The sequence below is a fragment of the Diadema setosum genome, chromosome 10, assembly GCF_964275005.1.
Source record: "Diadema setosum chromosome 10, eeDiaSeto1, whole genome shotgun sequence".
Taxonomy (NCBI): Eukaryota; Metazoa; Echinodermata; class Echinoidea; order Diadematoida; family Diadematidae; genus Diadema; species Diadema setosum.
The window spans coordinates 16,023,789-16,040,929 of NC_092694.1; the positions used below are offsets into that span (position 1 = coordinate 16,023,789).

At 36.3% G+C, this 17,141-nt stretch overlaps 1 protein-coding gene across 1 annotated transcript in view; it reads right to left on the bottom strand.

The window, feature by feature from the left end:
* Window positions 1-17,141, bottom strand: part of LOC140233800 (uncharacterized) — a 64,253-nt gene that overhangs the window by 42,974 nt on the left and 4,138 nt on the right. The gene's annotated exons all lie outside the window — the stretch shown is intronic.

The window sequence follows — 17,141 nt, forward strand, 5'->3', positions numbered from 1 at the left end:
TTAATCTTACGTGCGTTTTCACTTTTGGTATCTGACAAAAGTGACACTCTTATACTTGTAATAATCTGGTAATAATTTTTGAGGAGAAAGTTGGCTGATTTACCTTTAAAATTTGGGTGCTGTCAGTCCGGCAACAAACAAAAGAAAGTGACAGCGCCCTAGGTGTCGGGGATGACGTACCTCCGTTGCGATGGTGGGGATTGTGTCAAATCCTGGAATGGGACACGGCTGCATGGGCGAGTTCATCGATGAGTAATCAGGTACCGCTATACGGGAAACAGCGGTTTTCTCTCTCTCTCCCTCCCTCTCTTTCAAAGGTCGTGCTGTAACTACATAGGCAGTGACGTAGAGGGCGGGCTAGATTAGTGTAAATCATGAGCCTTCAGGGACAGTCCCAATTTTTCTCAGGCTAGACGACAAGAAAACGACAGAAAACAAAGTGAAAAAAGAACACACGTGAGGATTCGAATGAAAAACAAACAAATTACAGAAAATGTACTATTTTGATGATATATGATTTTATTATAATGCCATACAATAGCGTAATGCATGTTACACGTGAAAAAGTTTCCCCATGCAGTGTGATACTGGTAAAGGTGCAAAATTGAACCTATTTTCTTAGAGCGTACCCGTCAGTTTGCCTCGTATAACAGTATAAAGCATTCATTGCCACCTCCCTGATATAACGAAGACACAAACACACAATCTATTGTGTCTAATATGTATCTATCTAAAATTATGCGACTAAAGACATTAAATTAGGATTAAAGCGAACAGGAATATCTGATGAAATGAATGCAATTCAAAATGTTACTATACCGGCATTGGTAGAGTTCTTTCAAATTCTGGCAAATTCTCGGTCACTGTTTGGGGCAAACTACAAAACCTCGTCTCTTCAAGTGGATTAGGTATTCATCCGGGAAAACAATACCGGAAACAGCGTCAGTTCTTTTGAATGATATATATTTGAAGCTTTCTTAACATTAAGAATATTGAATTGCCTACGGCGGAACGAGGAATAACGTCAATGTGTCTTTACCATCTCAGCTCTAGGGACCCTACTTTTGACTGGATTTGTCTTGCGAAAAAGGGAGCATCGTAAGTGCAATCTCTAGACTCATCATATTCGTGTGTTTCTTTTTTTCCACAGTGCGGAACCGCGATGTAACAGTTTTACATTGTAATACAATAATAGGAATAATAATAACAATAATAATGATAATAATGATGATAATAATAATAATAATCATTATATTAATAATATTAATAATAATAATAATAATAACTAGACTCGGAATTTGTCAAGACTGACAAATTAGGTGATCCGATTTTTTTTTTTTTTTTTAATCAATGATTCGAGTCCTGATCGCAATAGGCATGACCATATAGGTTTCATCTGTGTTTAGAGACATTGGCCGTGTGATATTTGGATTCTCATTTAGAAAAGAGAGTCAGGTCTGCCATCTTTGGTACCAAATTCGGTATACACTATAACGAAGATACAGAATGAAGTATATTTGACCATTGACCCAACTTTGCACAGCCAAGATGGCATCTGAGCAAAAAGTGGTTATTTTGCGAAATGATTCTTGTAACATGGTCTTTGCGTGTGCAAAATATCGGAAAGATAGGACATGTATTCACCAAGATACAGGTTGAAACATTTATGACCTTTGACCCTAATTCACATACCCAAGATAGTGTCTGATCAAGTAGTTGTTATCTTATGAAATAATGTACGTGACATGAACTAAACATGTGCAAAATATGGGGATGATAGGGGCTGTTTTTCTTGAGTTATTGCAAAGAAAGTTGCAGAGAGAAAGAAATATCTCAATACATCGAAGATAAGTTTGATTTCAACCAAGTTTTTTGACGTGATGTCGGCGTCGTATGAAAAAATGGAGAAAACAGTGACGATAGCCCAAAGTCTCAGCTACAACATATCAAATCTGGGAGAAATTCACCGAAGAGTAAGTGAGCTAGTGCTCGATAAAGACCGTCATGGCAATTTTCATTTGCAGAAAAATTCCCTCCCATAGAGATAACACGTAAACTGGTTAAATTTGACAAGGTTACATTATATCCATTTTCACGAGGTGAAGACATCATTCGATTAAAACTTTGGTTGAACAAACCTTAAAGAGTATTAAATTGGCTACAAAATACGAAAATCTGGAAGAAATTCACCGAAGGGTAAGTGAGCTAGTCGTCCATAAAGACAGTCAGGTCAATTTTCACATCTAGAAAAATTCCCTCCCATAGAGATAACACGTCATAACGAAGATACAGGAAGAAGTACATATGACCTTTGACCCCACTTTGCACAGACAAGATGGCCTCTGAGCCAAAAATAGTTATTTTGTGAAATGATCCTTATAACATGGTCTTTACGTGTGCAAAATATGGGAAAGAAAAAAACATGCATTTACCAAGATACAGGATGAAACATTTATGACCTTTGACCCTAATTTACATACCCAAGATGGTGTCTAATCAAGTAATTGTTATTTTATGAGATAATGTACGTGACATGAACTAAACATGTGCAAAATATGGTGGTGATAGGGTATGTTTTTCTTGAGTTATTGCAAAGAAAGTTTCAGAAAGGAAGAAATATTTCAATACATCGAAGATAAGCTTTAATTTCAACCAAATTTTTGGACGTGATGCCGACTCCGTATGAAAAAACGAAGGGCACATCTACGATAGCCCATAGTCTCAGCTACAACATACTAAAATATGGGAGAAATTCACCGAAGCATAAGTGAGCTAGTGCTCGATAAAGACAGTCATGTCAGTTTTCATTTCCAGAAAAACTGCACTCCCATAGAGATAACACGTAAAATGGTCAAATTTGACAAGATTACTTTGAATCCATTTTTACGAGGTGATGCCGTCATCCAATCAAAATGCTGTTATTATATTAATGAAAGAGCATTTAATAAGCTACAACATACTGAAATTTGTGTGAAAATTGGCAAAGGATAAGTGAGATACGCTCGAGTGAACTTGAAATTTGATGACGTCATTTTGAAAATTTACTTTTTTTACTTTTTAAGAAATTTGATATCTTTTAATCATTTTTCCAGCATCGCCAACCCGTGAAATGACATGTACAACTCATCAGCTTTCAGAATATGTAAAGAAAACGGGGGGTCACCGTCCATCCTGACGAGTAAAATCGGATTCAAAATTGGCGGTTTTTTTGCATTGTTGCACTGTATATCGCCATTGACGCGCGCGCGGAATTTCAACTTTGACGGGCCCGTGTGACGTCATATTGAGTCGGATTGACTTGAAACTTGGTAGAAATATTCCTTGACATTTTAGGCATCCGATAAGTGTGAAAAAACGGGAAATTTCTATGTCGTATGAGCTGTGCGTGCGTATATGTGCGCGCGCGTACGCGTCCGTCCAATTTTTTCGATTTTTCAAAAAATGCTCTAAATCTTCTGAAACGTGTGCAAAAAAAAATTTGAGCTCGATTTGAGCATATAAATATTTCAACGCGCGCGTACGCGCACGTTTTAAGAGAAAATATGAATTTTGATTATATGAGTAGAATGCGCTTGACTTGAAATATATGTGACGTAAATTTCATTGAAAATTTTCATTCCATTAAAGAGATATGATTGAGAATGTGTTTTCATATAATGACGTCATAGTGACGTCACGGTCGACTAATCACTATGATTTTATTAGGAGGATCGTCTTTGGGACATGATACATGTATGGTATAATTTTGACATTGATAGGAAGAGGACTTTCAAGAGATTAGCGATACACAATTTTTGCGGAGAAAGAAGAAGAAGAAAAACAAAGAATCAGTACAGATACAGAAGGTGATCCGAGAGGATACTCGGATCACCTAATAATAATAATAATAATAATAATAATAATAATAATAATAATAATAATAATAATAATAATAATGGTAATATAATGAAAAAAATAATGATAACATTCTTACTATTATGTTGTTGTTGTTGTTGTTATGAAAAAAACAATAGCTAATTTAGGTGTCTCTGCATAGAGAGTTCGAAATTAAGCTAATCAAAATAAATGGTTCGCTGCTGCATATAGACTGATAGATTCCAGAAAAGCATATCTAGATTAAACGAAACAAAACAAAAACATGTAGACAAACTAACAAAAAAAGTAGTAGCTCTTGATTATGTATCTAGCAGATTTAAAGTATGCAATTAAAAGCTGCTATATTCTGAATGTGTAGTAAACATCTGTGTTAAAGAAAACCAAAACCCAAAGAGAAATGTGGATTGAGTGAAAGCTGCAATATTAGTAGAACACATCAGCGAAAGTTTGAGGAAAATCGGACAATCTATGCAAAAGTTATGAATCTTTAAAGTTTTGGTGTTGGAACCACTGGATGAGGAGACTACTACAGATCATGACGTCATGTGTAGACAACATTATAAAGAAAACTATAAAGGGAATTCCACAAAAACTCATTTTCCTTGAAAATTACACATTCCATCATCTTGACAATGACTTATATTAAGGGTACCAATTATTCCCCCTGCTTTCTGAAAGCGGTAAAGAGTCAAGAGCTCTTTCAATATGATAGAAAAGTGCATTTTTGTGGAATTCCCTTTATGTTATTTTCTTATTAATCCACTAATCAATATTTCTCTTTGGGTTTTGGTTTCCTTTAATCAACCAAGGCCAAACTGTCTTATTGAACCAACGCAAGGGCACGTTCTTTGTGTTTAAAAGTGCTGTAATCAAGATGCGTTACCGTTCTGTCAAGAAAGTTGTTATTGACACCGTTGACACAGCCAGAGGTAATTACTCTCGAACTAGTTATTGTCAACAATAAAAAGACCAGTCATAATATTTGTCCTTCGTTAACGAAACGATCGAATGAACTCACTAATTGGAGTCTCCCCATGCATGTTGAAAAACACGGTTTTTTTTTTCTCTCTCTCTATCCTTCCTTGTGTGGCTTTTATCTCGGCATGATAATCATCATGTACTTTTGTTTTGTTTTTGTTTGTTTGTTTGTTTGTTTGTTTGGTGTTTTTTTTTTACTTCTAATCGCACTCAGAAAAGGACTCTCTATTAAAGGAGACCTCCGGATGATTTTCAAATTTTTACATTTGAACATGTATAAATCAGTTATACTGGGTACAGAGTTTGAGGATTTATAATGATTGGGATGAAAAATAAGAATGTTTTCGAAGTTTATAACAAATTGCAATGAACAAGGATGATGACATGGCAGCCTCACCATAAGAATGCTTGAGATGTGGCTCAAGGAAGCAGCACAAAAGAAGAAGGCATGCATAGATTACACACAGGTGAGCTTGCAAGCATGCCGTATTGTAATGGAATGACACTGCTACATTTCTGAGATATGTGAGGCTCCTATGTCATCATCTTTGTTCAGTGTAATTTGTTTAAGGTTTTTGAAAGTACTGTTTCTCTGCTCAAGAACCACAATAAATTCTACAAATCTATACATGAAGCTGTTGATTTCTGTACTACATGATGTGAAAATATGAAAATCGTCCGGAATGCCCCCTTAAAGCATTGCAGTATTAGGCCCTATTGTAGACTCTTATCCTCCTTAAATGGTGATTAAGTGACTTAGACCGTCCTGCTCCCCTCATCTCGTAGCATTATCGAAGAAGTTCCAAGAACAGACGAAAGTAAAATTACCGTACTTTGTCAATCTTTCTCACATACGAAACTAAACGCTCACGCATAATCACAACGCGTACAGATAAGAGAGACGCCCACAAACAGGAACACGCACACACACACACACACACACACACACACACATACACACACAAAGCTCTCAATGAAACATATGCACTCTCGAAGACACATCAGCTTCCATTTACATCTCTTATGGATGTCTGTTCAATTCTGTTAAAAGAACTAGAGAATTCAGAAATTATTTTCATTTTCATTTGCACGGCCAAAACACAGAACACAAACAATCCAAAATCCACCTGACAACTCCGAATGAAAAATTGATAAAGTTCTCTGGTTGGACGCGCCTTGAATACCAAGCTTCGTATACAGGCCAGCACGTGCTTGTTTAACACGCATCTATTCCAGAAAGTTCTCTTGGCATAAATCTAGAACAATACTTCGGCACTTGCTTTCTTTTGGCATTATCAGCATTTCGGAAGTTAATGCTGCCTTGGCTCTAAATTTGGACCACAACAGAATTAAGTCTCAAATACTCTATTATGTTTAGTTAGGTTCAATTTTTACAGTTACTGTAATGGCAATTGCTTCTTAAGGTCAAAGTTCTGCGGAATATGCTCGCATATGCCATGATTGTAACGGAAAATATGGTTTTGGTTTCAATCAATCTGAATGTACATCTACGTCTGAAAAAAAAAAACCACACACACACGCACACACACACAAACAAACGAAAACAGTAAAACCTTGAAGGCATATATCTAACCATAGAATATAAAAACAAAGAAAGTGTTTATAACGCAAAACTAGCAGGTTATTCATTTTAAATTTTGGTGAGGAAATACAACCAGGGGCAATGCAACAACGAGGAAAGATAAGTACAATATACTTCTTGCAAGCAAAGCTGATCTGTACATGCCAAAACAGACACAGCGAGTGAGAACAGCCCCCTAAAGCTATTGTCCCGATCTTTTTGGATGTTTTTATATCAAAGATGCGAGCCAACATAGCGTGGTTTTGTTGTTATGCTTTGTTTTGTTTTGGGGACTGTTTTTTTTTTTCTTTGTCGTCGTTATCATTGTCTGACAAGAAATGACAAGGGTCCTTCCAAATGCGATACAAGCCGTAGCAATTCCTTGGCACGAGTTTGTCTGAATACCCCTGTCTCCCCCCCCCCCCCCAACTGACAAAGTGTGTCACCCTCCCAGAACCCCGGGCCATTGTCTAACGGGGACGCATGGTGTGACATGTGCTTTGCTTGTCATAGCGAGGGAATCCAAGATTGCCGTCAAAACAACTGGTCAGATATGCCGAGGGTTCTTGTTCTAGGAGAAAAGTTTTTAAAAAGCGAAATGACAGGTAGAAGACACTCTGTAACACCTGAGATGCCACTAACGACACGGCCGTCAATTGCTTTGTTATAATAATTACTTTGTTTCATAGTTTTCTTATTCTTATTTTCATTGTCTTATTTTATCTTTGCTCACATTATTACATTTTACCCTTTGCCATTTCATTGTATTTAATGTTGTCATGTTACATCTTGTTTTAGTTCGTTGAATTTTGATTTCCTTCGGCCAGAGAGATATTTGCACACATGTGCGTAAAACTTTCAGAGCTCCTATACAGAGCTTGAAGACACCCTCTGCTCCATGCAATCGTGGCATTATACTCTCACGTCACAAGGCGACTTTCTGTAATTTTTTAGTAATAAGATAATTTTGTTGATACCGGAATTTTCTAAACAAACACACCTCATTTCATGATCGAGAACTTTAATTAATTTTTATCAGATTTTAGTTAATCACTAGCTCTTCTTTTTGTTGGGCTGTCCACGTGTTTCTGAAAAAGATAAAACTTTTTAACCATATGTAAATACCATATAAAAACAAACTTGGAATGAAACAAACATAGACAAAACTTGAACAAATCATAATTTGTCAGTGAATAGGGAAAGTCGACTTCGTGGCGGGATGCTATTACAGACTTTTGCAAAGACTAGTTCGCCTAATAGTCCACGTTTTGGAAATCCTAAACGTGTCTCTGTTTTTGATGTTTTGTGTATTTTTTTTCTTTGTCTTCTGTTGCAAGCTGCGGAGGAGGCATTGTGACTGCAGAGGGACCTTTAAAATAAGGAGAATTTAAAAAAGAAAGACAGAATACCTCGGGGCAAGCAGATATAGCTTCGTTGTCCCCCAAGTTGTTCTTCTGCATTATGTATTCATTCCACCCGTCTTGTTGCGATGTGCTGACGTCATTGCCAAGCATTGTGACGCCACCGATTTTGGATGGGGATATCATTTTCGTGTTGTTGTTGTTGTTGTTGTTGTTGAAATGTCCTTCTACAGAGATCTTTATCCGGCCATTATGATATAGATGAGGGCGCACTGAAACATGCAGCTATTACAAGGCCGTTATACACATGTAGGCCGGGGGCCCAGGAAGTTTCGTCAACCAAAAAGCGGACAAGCAACTGACCTCATAGGAAGTTTACATAGACCCTGGACATCACAAAAATGCATTGCTTAGCATCACCACATAGAAAATGAACATTTAGATGGTTGCACATACTCCAAAGTTGTTAGATACCAAATAGAATATATACCTAGGACACGATGCTGAAACTTACATCATCTCAACGCAAACTGTCTCAAAAATTTGGAAAAAGGCCAACCGGAAGTGACGTCATGCATTGAGTGATTTTGGCGGGAAGGCCAACGATGAGACCCGGCAGCAATGCATTTTCGTGATGTCCAGGATCCATATAAACTTCCTAAGAGGTCAGTTGCTAATTGTCCGCTTTTCGATTGAATAAACCTCCTGGGCCTCCGGTCTAATGGTCACATACTTGCAGATTCGCTTGGACGGACACATAATTTATTGACAATACTTATAGAGCAGTAAATACATGAATAAATGTACTTATTGATATCTTAAAGGCATAATTTACCATTTGCAGATCAAACAAAAACCTAGCATTAGTGCTTTAAAATAGTTCTAAAATATGAGTTTGGGATAGAAACAACCACTGCAAAAATTTGAATCCCTATGATCGATGTTAGGTTTGTTAAATACACAAAATGTGAACAATAGTTATAATAAGAATGTTTCCAGACTAAACCGTCTACAGTTACGGTTTATTGAGAAAAACACTGATATCTCCTTATATTTTAGGCTTTATTGCGAAAATTTTATATGGTAGGATGTTTTGTGATGCAACAGACCTACACATATGCATCAAATGTGATATCTTGTACATTTTTTTTTAAATCACTGCTCCCAAAGGTAAACTGGACCTTTAAGACGGCAGCTCATGAGTGGAAGTGCCATTCTACATCATGTCCAACTTCATTTGATAAATGAATCAAAATCCATGAGCGAAAGCTGTTGTAGATTAATAATCAAAACTGAATTAATGAAATTTTTGATGAATTTAATGAATTTAATGAATGAATTTGATGAATTTAATGAAATTTCGACTTGTATGGTACACGGAATAATCTTCTGAACACAATCATTGTTGCTTGATGCCACGGAAATATATTTTTCCCATTTTTATTGATTTCATGAAAACATGAAAACATGAAAACTTGTTTGCAGGTTGGTTGGAGCCTTTAGAGATTCTGGCGCTATTATCATCTATTTTGAGGTTGCGGAAAAAAAAAGAATATTACTGTTGTGTAAAAACATAACATGGTAAGCTAAGGACTAACATCTTATATCCATTTTCATTATTGATCAGTTGATTGATTTCATTAATGCATTTCTTTTTCATAGATGAATGCAACACAAAGTCAATTCAACAACGTTACTGAGTATTGCTTGGATCTATCAGTTGAAGCAGGTGTAGCGATGACCTTTAATATACGACACTACATATATTTCCTGATAACAAAAATTAAGACGAGCATGTGTTACTATACATATAATTGTAGACTTAAGAATTATTTGCACCAAAATGCAATTTAAGCGACTCTAAGTATAACAGAAATGCAGGAGACTAGAGTGATAGGAGTAAATAATAATAATAATACAGTACGACAAATAAAAGGGATACACGAGTCGTCACTCACTTATCAGGATATAGTGGAGAAAGAAAATGGATAAGAAATGTGCAGTGGTGCATAGCGCAAACTGACGTAACGAGTTTGTGTGGATGTGGAGATTTAGTTGCGTGTATGTGATAGTGACGCGTCCTTCTTGAATGAAAAGAGTGAATAAAGGAGAAAGTGATGTAATTATAGTTAGCGCGTATATGGTCTTATCATCATTTTTTTTTTCACTGAATAACCATCATATCTCAAAGCTGTTTTTTCTTCTTTTTTTTTTTGGAATGCGCGAATAAATTCACATGGTTTGGTGAAGCTTCAAATATATCTTCCTCATTCGATTTAATCGTTTTTGTTTGCATAAGGTCAACTTTAATGTGGAGAGAAAGTTCGCTTTAAACGAAAAAGGAACTACTCCAATCGCTGACGGTTTCAAATAAGTTTAAGGTATAAATTCGTAGAGCAATGATAACATGAGACACTACAACTACTGAAAACTCAGTTGGATATTATTCTGTTCATTTTTGATAGATATCTTTCATACGCAGCATAAATAGTAACCGTCATTGTTCCTCCATCTCTTACAAAAATTCAAGGGAAATACACAATTTCTGCATTTTTATATGAGAAGTTGTATGTGCACAATAAACATTCTGCAGGATCAAATTGTCAAACAATAACAATAACAAGCATTGTTTAAAGATATAGCTTGTCTTGTATGAAACGAATCATCCAACAGTTAGACAGTTAATTTCTTCTTTCCTTTTTAAACCTGAAAAGTCCCATTCAAACTTTATAATTGCCCTATTCTGTATGACTCCCTTTCATTCGTATTGTCAACGATAAACATAGATGACGTCGAAATGACTGCTGTATCAAGAGGAATTTTGATCTGAAGCCATTCCAGGTTTCATATATCCACAAACAATCACCAACATTCAGAATGTAATGTCTTGTATCGGTTAAAACAATGGCAGGGAAATCAGCCAATTGGGGGGGGGGGCGCAGTGGGGTGGAATAATTTTATTTCATCAATTGGCAAAGTGATACAGGTTTCTTCGGCACCAGTTTCACAGCAAAGACACGTGACCAATGATGTAACTTGAGGCCCACGGCGGAAGTTGTCCAATCGTTACAGTGTGACGCAATATTGACACGGAATGACACGTGAAGTGTGCACGATGAGAGCATGGTGACTGTGGAGGAAAATAGTCCCTTTCCATCCCCGGTGTAGAGCTAACATGGGTGAATAATTTCCCATAGAGACGTGTGTTAAAATTCAAAATTCAAACAATTCTGTAAAATAGCTGGGAGAAATGAGGTGTTTCATTTTCACTAACCTTGATAAGTGAGCTATACCCTGTTATCCATCAAACTTCCAAGGCGGGTTATTCAGCTCAAACTCTGTCCAAGGGTCCGCAAAGCAAGACTACGAGTTCTTTTCACTCAAAAAATTATCTATTTTCTGTACATGCACCTAATGAAAAATATAGTCCCTTCAAATTCCATGAGAAAAGCTTTCATCTTCAAATCAAAATGCAGTTTGTAGAGGAATTCATACGCAATATCTGCAGCTATTCAGTTATATGGCAAACAGCATTATTGATTTTTAATTGTTTTCTTCATTTATTTTGGTATCTTTGGTACGAATTTGTGGAGGGGTCTGGACATACCATTTTATTTACAGGTGTGAGCCCTGTAAAAGGTTGTAGTTCCTTCCATCTTGTGTGGCTGACAACTCTAGACCTTTTTCTTGGACGGGTTTTATTCGAACAGATGCAAGTCATTCGACATTTTCATTCACTATATTTCGATCCTGAGTTCTGGTGGAGATCGTAAAGTTCTCGGCGAGGTGTCGAACGAGCATCGATTCTTCAAAGAGAAGCATTTTCAAAAACACACCCATCTTGGAAAGAGATCTATATTGTGAACTTCAGACGGGGCTAGACACAGTTACCTTCCAATTCATGAACAAAGTTTCCGAACATAAATGTGTCTAAAGGAAGGAATGAATGAATCCATTTACGAGTTGTAATACTAGAAGCCTGAATGCTGGCCCACGCATTTCTTGGAAACAACGGGTTAATGATAAGATAGTCAATTTAGTAAAGGAAATAATCGAGAATTATTGATAACAGAACTAATGGATTATTGAATGCATTAGGAATGAATGGATAAAATAATATGAAGTTAATATATTATTTTAAACATTTTCACAGAAACAGACAAATACTATGTTATGTTGACAATACAGTGGCGTTGTCGAAAAAACTAAGAGAAAAAAGAGTGACATAAAAAAGGGTAATAAGTGAAGATATCAAATGAATAGGTTACTGGTCGAATCTCTGTAGAGTACATACTTATTGTAAACGTATTTTTAATCGGTGGAACAAGTCACACTCGATTCAATTTTAACATACCATAATGCAAAATGTGTGCATCTACCAGTGACCAGTGGCAATACTCTTGGACAAGTTGCGAGCTTATGACGATGCAATGGCTCAATGAATTAGTGCATGGAACAGATGAGCCAATGAATGATAAAACACATCCGACATAATTTGGCAATCGTAGTTCTTAATAGAACAGAAGAAGTTCTCGACGTATATTTAAGCAAACAAAGCAAAATAATCTTAGGCAATAATCAAATGTAACATCTTTGACTATTAGTTGGTAAATTGATTAATAAAATATCAAAGTAAGCACAGAAACATGTCGAAACCAGATTATTTCAATCGTTATTTCACACAATCAAGAGTTTAAGAAGTTCTCTCTTGCAAACACTCCGAAATGACTAAATAAAGCAAACCTTGAAGTTTTATTACCACATTGGTAACCCTGATACTTGAGGTTTATCGTTGCCGAATTATTTATGATTGGAGAGAGTTAAAATGATCCCTATTCATTTCTAATTCAGTCACGTATGCAAGATGTAGTTTGAGTTATTATGCATTGCAACAAATCCTTAACCACCGTCACCATACCTTTGCCAGTCGGATGGAGCGTGACTTCCGGCCGGATCACAAAACCGGGCATCAAAAACTGACCACAATAAAGCGATTTCACAGTTTGCGACGATTGGACGGCGGCCGACTCAGTCTAAATACCATGAAGCCTTGTGTAAAATTGACATAGGCAAGGAGAAAGGAATTATGTTCTTTTCCTATATATTATATAGGAAATGAATGACGCGGTCAACCTTAAACCGACGTTTAAATCACTGATCTTTATCCTATGTAGTCATCCTAGCAAGGCTGAATTTTACCTTGAGTCAGGTATATGATCCAAGGGAAGAAGTATAGCTTGCATCCCCTAAAAACGGAGCGAACATTACGCATGGTGGGAGTGCAGGCACGCAGAGAAGACCAGGCCGTGATGAATCATCCCGTTGCCATGGTGACCCAGCCCCCAGCCAACCTGCTGTGCTTCAGAGTACTTTCACAGGATGTCCCCTTCTTCTTCCTCTTCTTTTTTTCTTCTTTTTTCTTAGGGGCCCGTATATTCTGAGGCCCTCCTTTATTTCTTTCTTTTTCCTTATTTTCTTTTTTTTTCTGCAAGATTTTCCTTGTCATTACGATCCGACTGCAACTCAGGAAGCGTGGGCTAAATCACAACAGCTGCAACCCGAACTCGGGCATGATATTACTTCTCCGTATATGTATCAAAACTAAGCAAGGTTTTAAGTCTAGCGCAAAATCGTTTTGAGAGCGACAGGTTAAAATTTCAAGCAGCTGTACGGGACCATGTCAAGATATACCCCCTCCCTTAAAAACAATAGTTATTCTATCAAAAAAAAAAAAAAGAAGAGAGAAATGATTCACGTCAAAAAGTATTTCATTTGTTTTTAATTGTCAGCGACACTGATTATTTGCACTTATCAGAAAGGCTACTAATCCTTCAGTGTCGGGTGCCCTTACAGTAATGATGATGATGATAAAATGATAATAATAGTAGGAATGATCGTGATGATAATGATAATAATATGAAGGGTTTGTTTGCAGAAACCGATAAGTCCATTTTTGAAGATTTTGAAGTACGATCTCTGTCATAAAGTACAAAATAATACCTTTTAAATGATATATTGGTCACTACATATATAGGTATATTTTTGAAGTTATGGTCAAAAGAAGCAAAAATTTTCTTATTATTCTCTTTATTTTTCTTGACCTTTAATCGCAAATATCTCCATTTGGCAAACATGGACTTATCGGTTTTTGCAAACAAACTCTTCATATATTGTAATAGTAGTAACTATAATAATGATGATAATAAGAATAAAAATAATAACAATAATGATAACAATAATAATGATAATGATAATGATAATGATAATGATGATGCCCTCTTTATCCAAGGAGGCCCTCTTCATTGTTACCACTGCTCTACCAGAACGCCCGGTCGTCACAATTATAATATCGTAGCCATTTTCATTTGTTGCATCAGGGTCGAAACAACCTGTAAGCACTGAGCGGAATTCGAACTTGGATCCTCTGATTGAAAGTCAAGAGTCTTATCCACTATACCACCTCAGAGCCACTTACAAAACAGTAATTGTGACAGATTATGAAAGACCTACACAGATGCATCAAATGTGATATCTTGAACATTTTTTTTTTCTTAAATCACTGTTACAAAAAGTAAACAGGACCTTTAACATGGTTAATATTTTTGAAAGTTTTGAGAGTTTAAATTCTATATGCCGCTGTCATAGACGGAAAACACTTCCAAGAATGTGTGGTTTTCCAGTTTTGGCTAGTTCTGCACGCCGCCTTTTATTGAAACTCTAGAATAAATCGTGATATTACAGAATTGGAAAGATACAAGAAAATTACATTCAATAGAGTCACATCGCCAAAAATATGAGCAATCAACCATATCCTATCCTTTATTTGTGTTTGTCGCAATGCGACAAAGTAGTATTATTTCGTTTGTCTCAGCATAAACAAGGAGTCGATATTCATTTCTCTCTCTTGGGACAGTAATTATTACATTTCTGGTGATCCGTTGTCTTTATAATTTGTTTGTTTGTGTTATTTTTTTTTTTTGGTCATTCTATCTGCCTTTTACATCTTCTAACCAACGCACCAGTTCAATCAATGCGAGATGGTGTCCTATTTACCTGCTGGCCAGCAATAGATGGCGGTGTTCCCCAATTGTTTTTTGTCTACATAAACAGGGAGGAGATTGTTTTGAGCATCGAGTGGATTCTCTACCACCGCATTGGACTTACTCCTAATCTTGATCAACTCGCTTTTTTTGTTGTTGAAATAACAGCATGCTGTTAAGTATAAGCACACCTAATTTATGTTTGTGCCGTGTTTTTGTGTTTGTTTGTTTGAGTATGTATGTCTGCCATTGTTCCATTGCTTCACTTACCTGTTCTTCTTATCCCTTCTGATTCGTAATGTCCACTTGTTCATATTATACGCGTGTATACAAATACTATTTTTGTTCTTTCCTACTCAAGAAACCTGCTAATTGTACAAGCTCTATTTTTTGTGCAATTCAGTTCCCTCCATATGTGACCGTGCACCTCAAAACGAACATAAAGTCCCACACACTGATTTTGCGTGAGGACTGAAAATAAGTGAAATGGGTCAACCTAGCCGAACTTGACTTTTTCATATTTTCTGAAAGAGCGGGTCTTCTTTTACAGTATGCTAAAATTTGGTATCATAAAACGGGCAGGAAAGTGTGTTTTTTTAGCAGTTTATCTCGAACATTTTTGGTAGAATAGTGTGATTAGGTGTGTCTTTAGAATCCCTTTTTCATTTCTGAAAAATCTTGTCCACACTCTTCACTTTCAACTCTAATAACTTTTGAAAGGATAGGGCTACTGATTTGAAAGTTGGCATTAATAATGGACAGAATGTGTTAATGAGGCATGCTTAATTTCAATCTAATCTGATAATCCCTTCATTGCTGTTACTCTGGTGGTTTACTTCCTGTTTTTTGTCCCATTCATCGCACAGCCAGCAAGGTTTGGTAAAGATTAAGCGCTTGAATAGACACTGTATACTTCAGCGCCTCTTTTCTCAGTTCACACTTTTCCTGAGTTTGTGCTTTCTTTCCAATATTTTGATAGGTTAGGAGAGTCCATTTGATTTGAGTTATACATCATTTTAAAGCTTAAAGTCTACTCTTTTGGAATATGGTCTTAACTAAAAATTCATGTCTGGCGACTTTTTGTTTGTTTTGAGGTGCAGGGTCACATATTACCTGTAATATATTCCTTACTAGAGAAGGCTGTTTAACTGGTAATAATGACGATGATCAACTATGTAAATCACGTGTATCTATAATTATGTGTGTTTGTAAGTGCAGCTGTGGTATGTCGTAGGTGTTACACAACATTTTCTACTTTTGATCCTTAATGAAAAAAATGTAGTTTGAAAGCTATACATCAGATAACATTGTCATTGATATGAGTAATAGCTGAATAATGTACAATTCAGTTAGAGGTGATTTGAACATATGAGCATGTATCAGTGTCGTTAAAGTCTTGATTAATTTTAGAGTTAATTTACAGATTTTCGTCAAATTCGAACCCTCTGTACAACGTTGAATTTGACACAAGGTCTGGAGCAATGACGTATGTGTCAGTGTGTGCTTACAATGACTCTGAACAATAGACACGAATACCATAAATACCGTCTTTTTTGTCAGAACTGGGCAGACTAGGCTTCTGCACTATTGCTCTCAGGCACATCAATGCTTTATTGATAATTCATGATGGATTGCCCTGGGCACTGCAACCGGGATTTGCGTACCAATAATCATAATACGGGCAAAATTGGCGTAGTCGCAGTGTAGGGTCACGTATGGCTGCGTAGAAAGCGCGCATCAAAGTGGCGCATTTTGCGTAGAGTTGATAACTTTCTGCTTCTCATTTCACTGTTTAGCTGCTTGTTGTTCGAATGTATAGCAAAATATTATGGGGAGGTTAATTCCTATGCTAGTATCTTCAATTCTCCATCATTTGGATGCCCTACCCAGCTAACTCTTGGACGTTTTCTGAACGTTCTTGAAACGTTTCAAGTTTGTTATTTTGACGTTTTGTCGAAACGTTTTCAGAACGTCTTTTTGTGGAAGGTTTTCGACGTATTCAAAACGTTTCAAATGGACGTTATAAAATTTTTTGTTTTTTAAACCTGAAGAAAACCTTTTGGATGTTGTAGACGTCAGTAAAACCTTTTAAAAAATTTTCAAAACGTTCTGTGGACGTTTTGCGGACGTCCAGAAAAAACTTTGAAAACCGTCTAGAATGTTAAAAAAACCTTTTAAGAATGTTTTATGTTTATCTTTTATACCGTATTAAAAAATTATACTTATGAGATTATATAGGCACAATCTGAGATTAATGTACCCTAATCCCAATCCTATTAATCCTATCCTAACCTGTTCCTAATG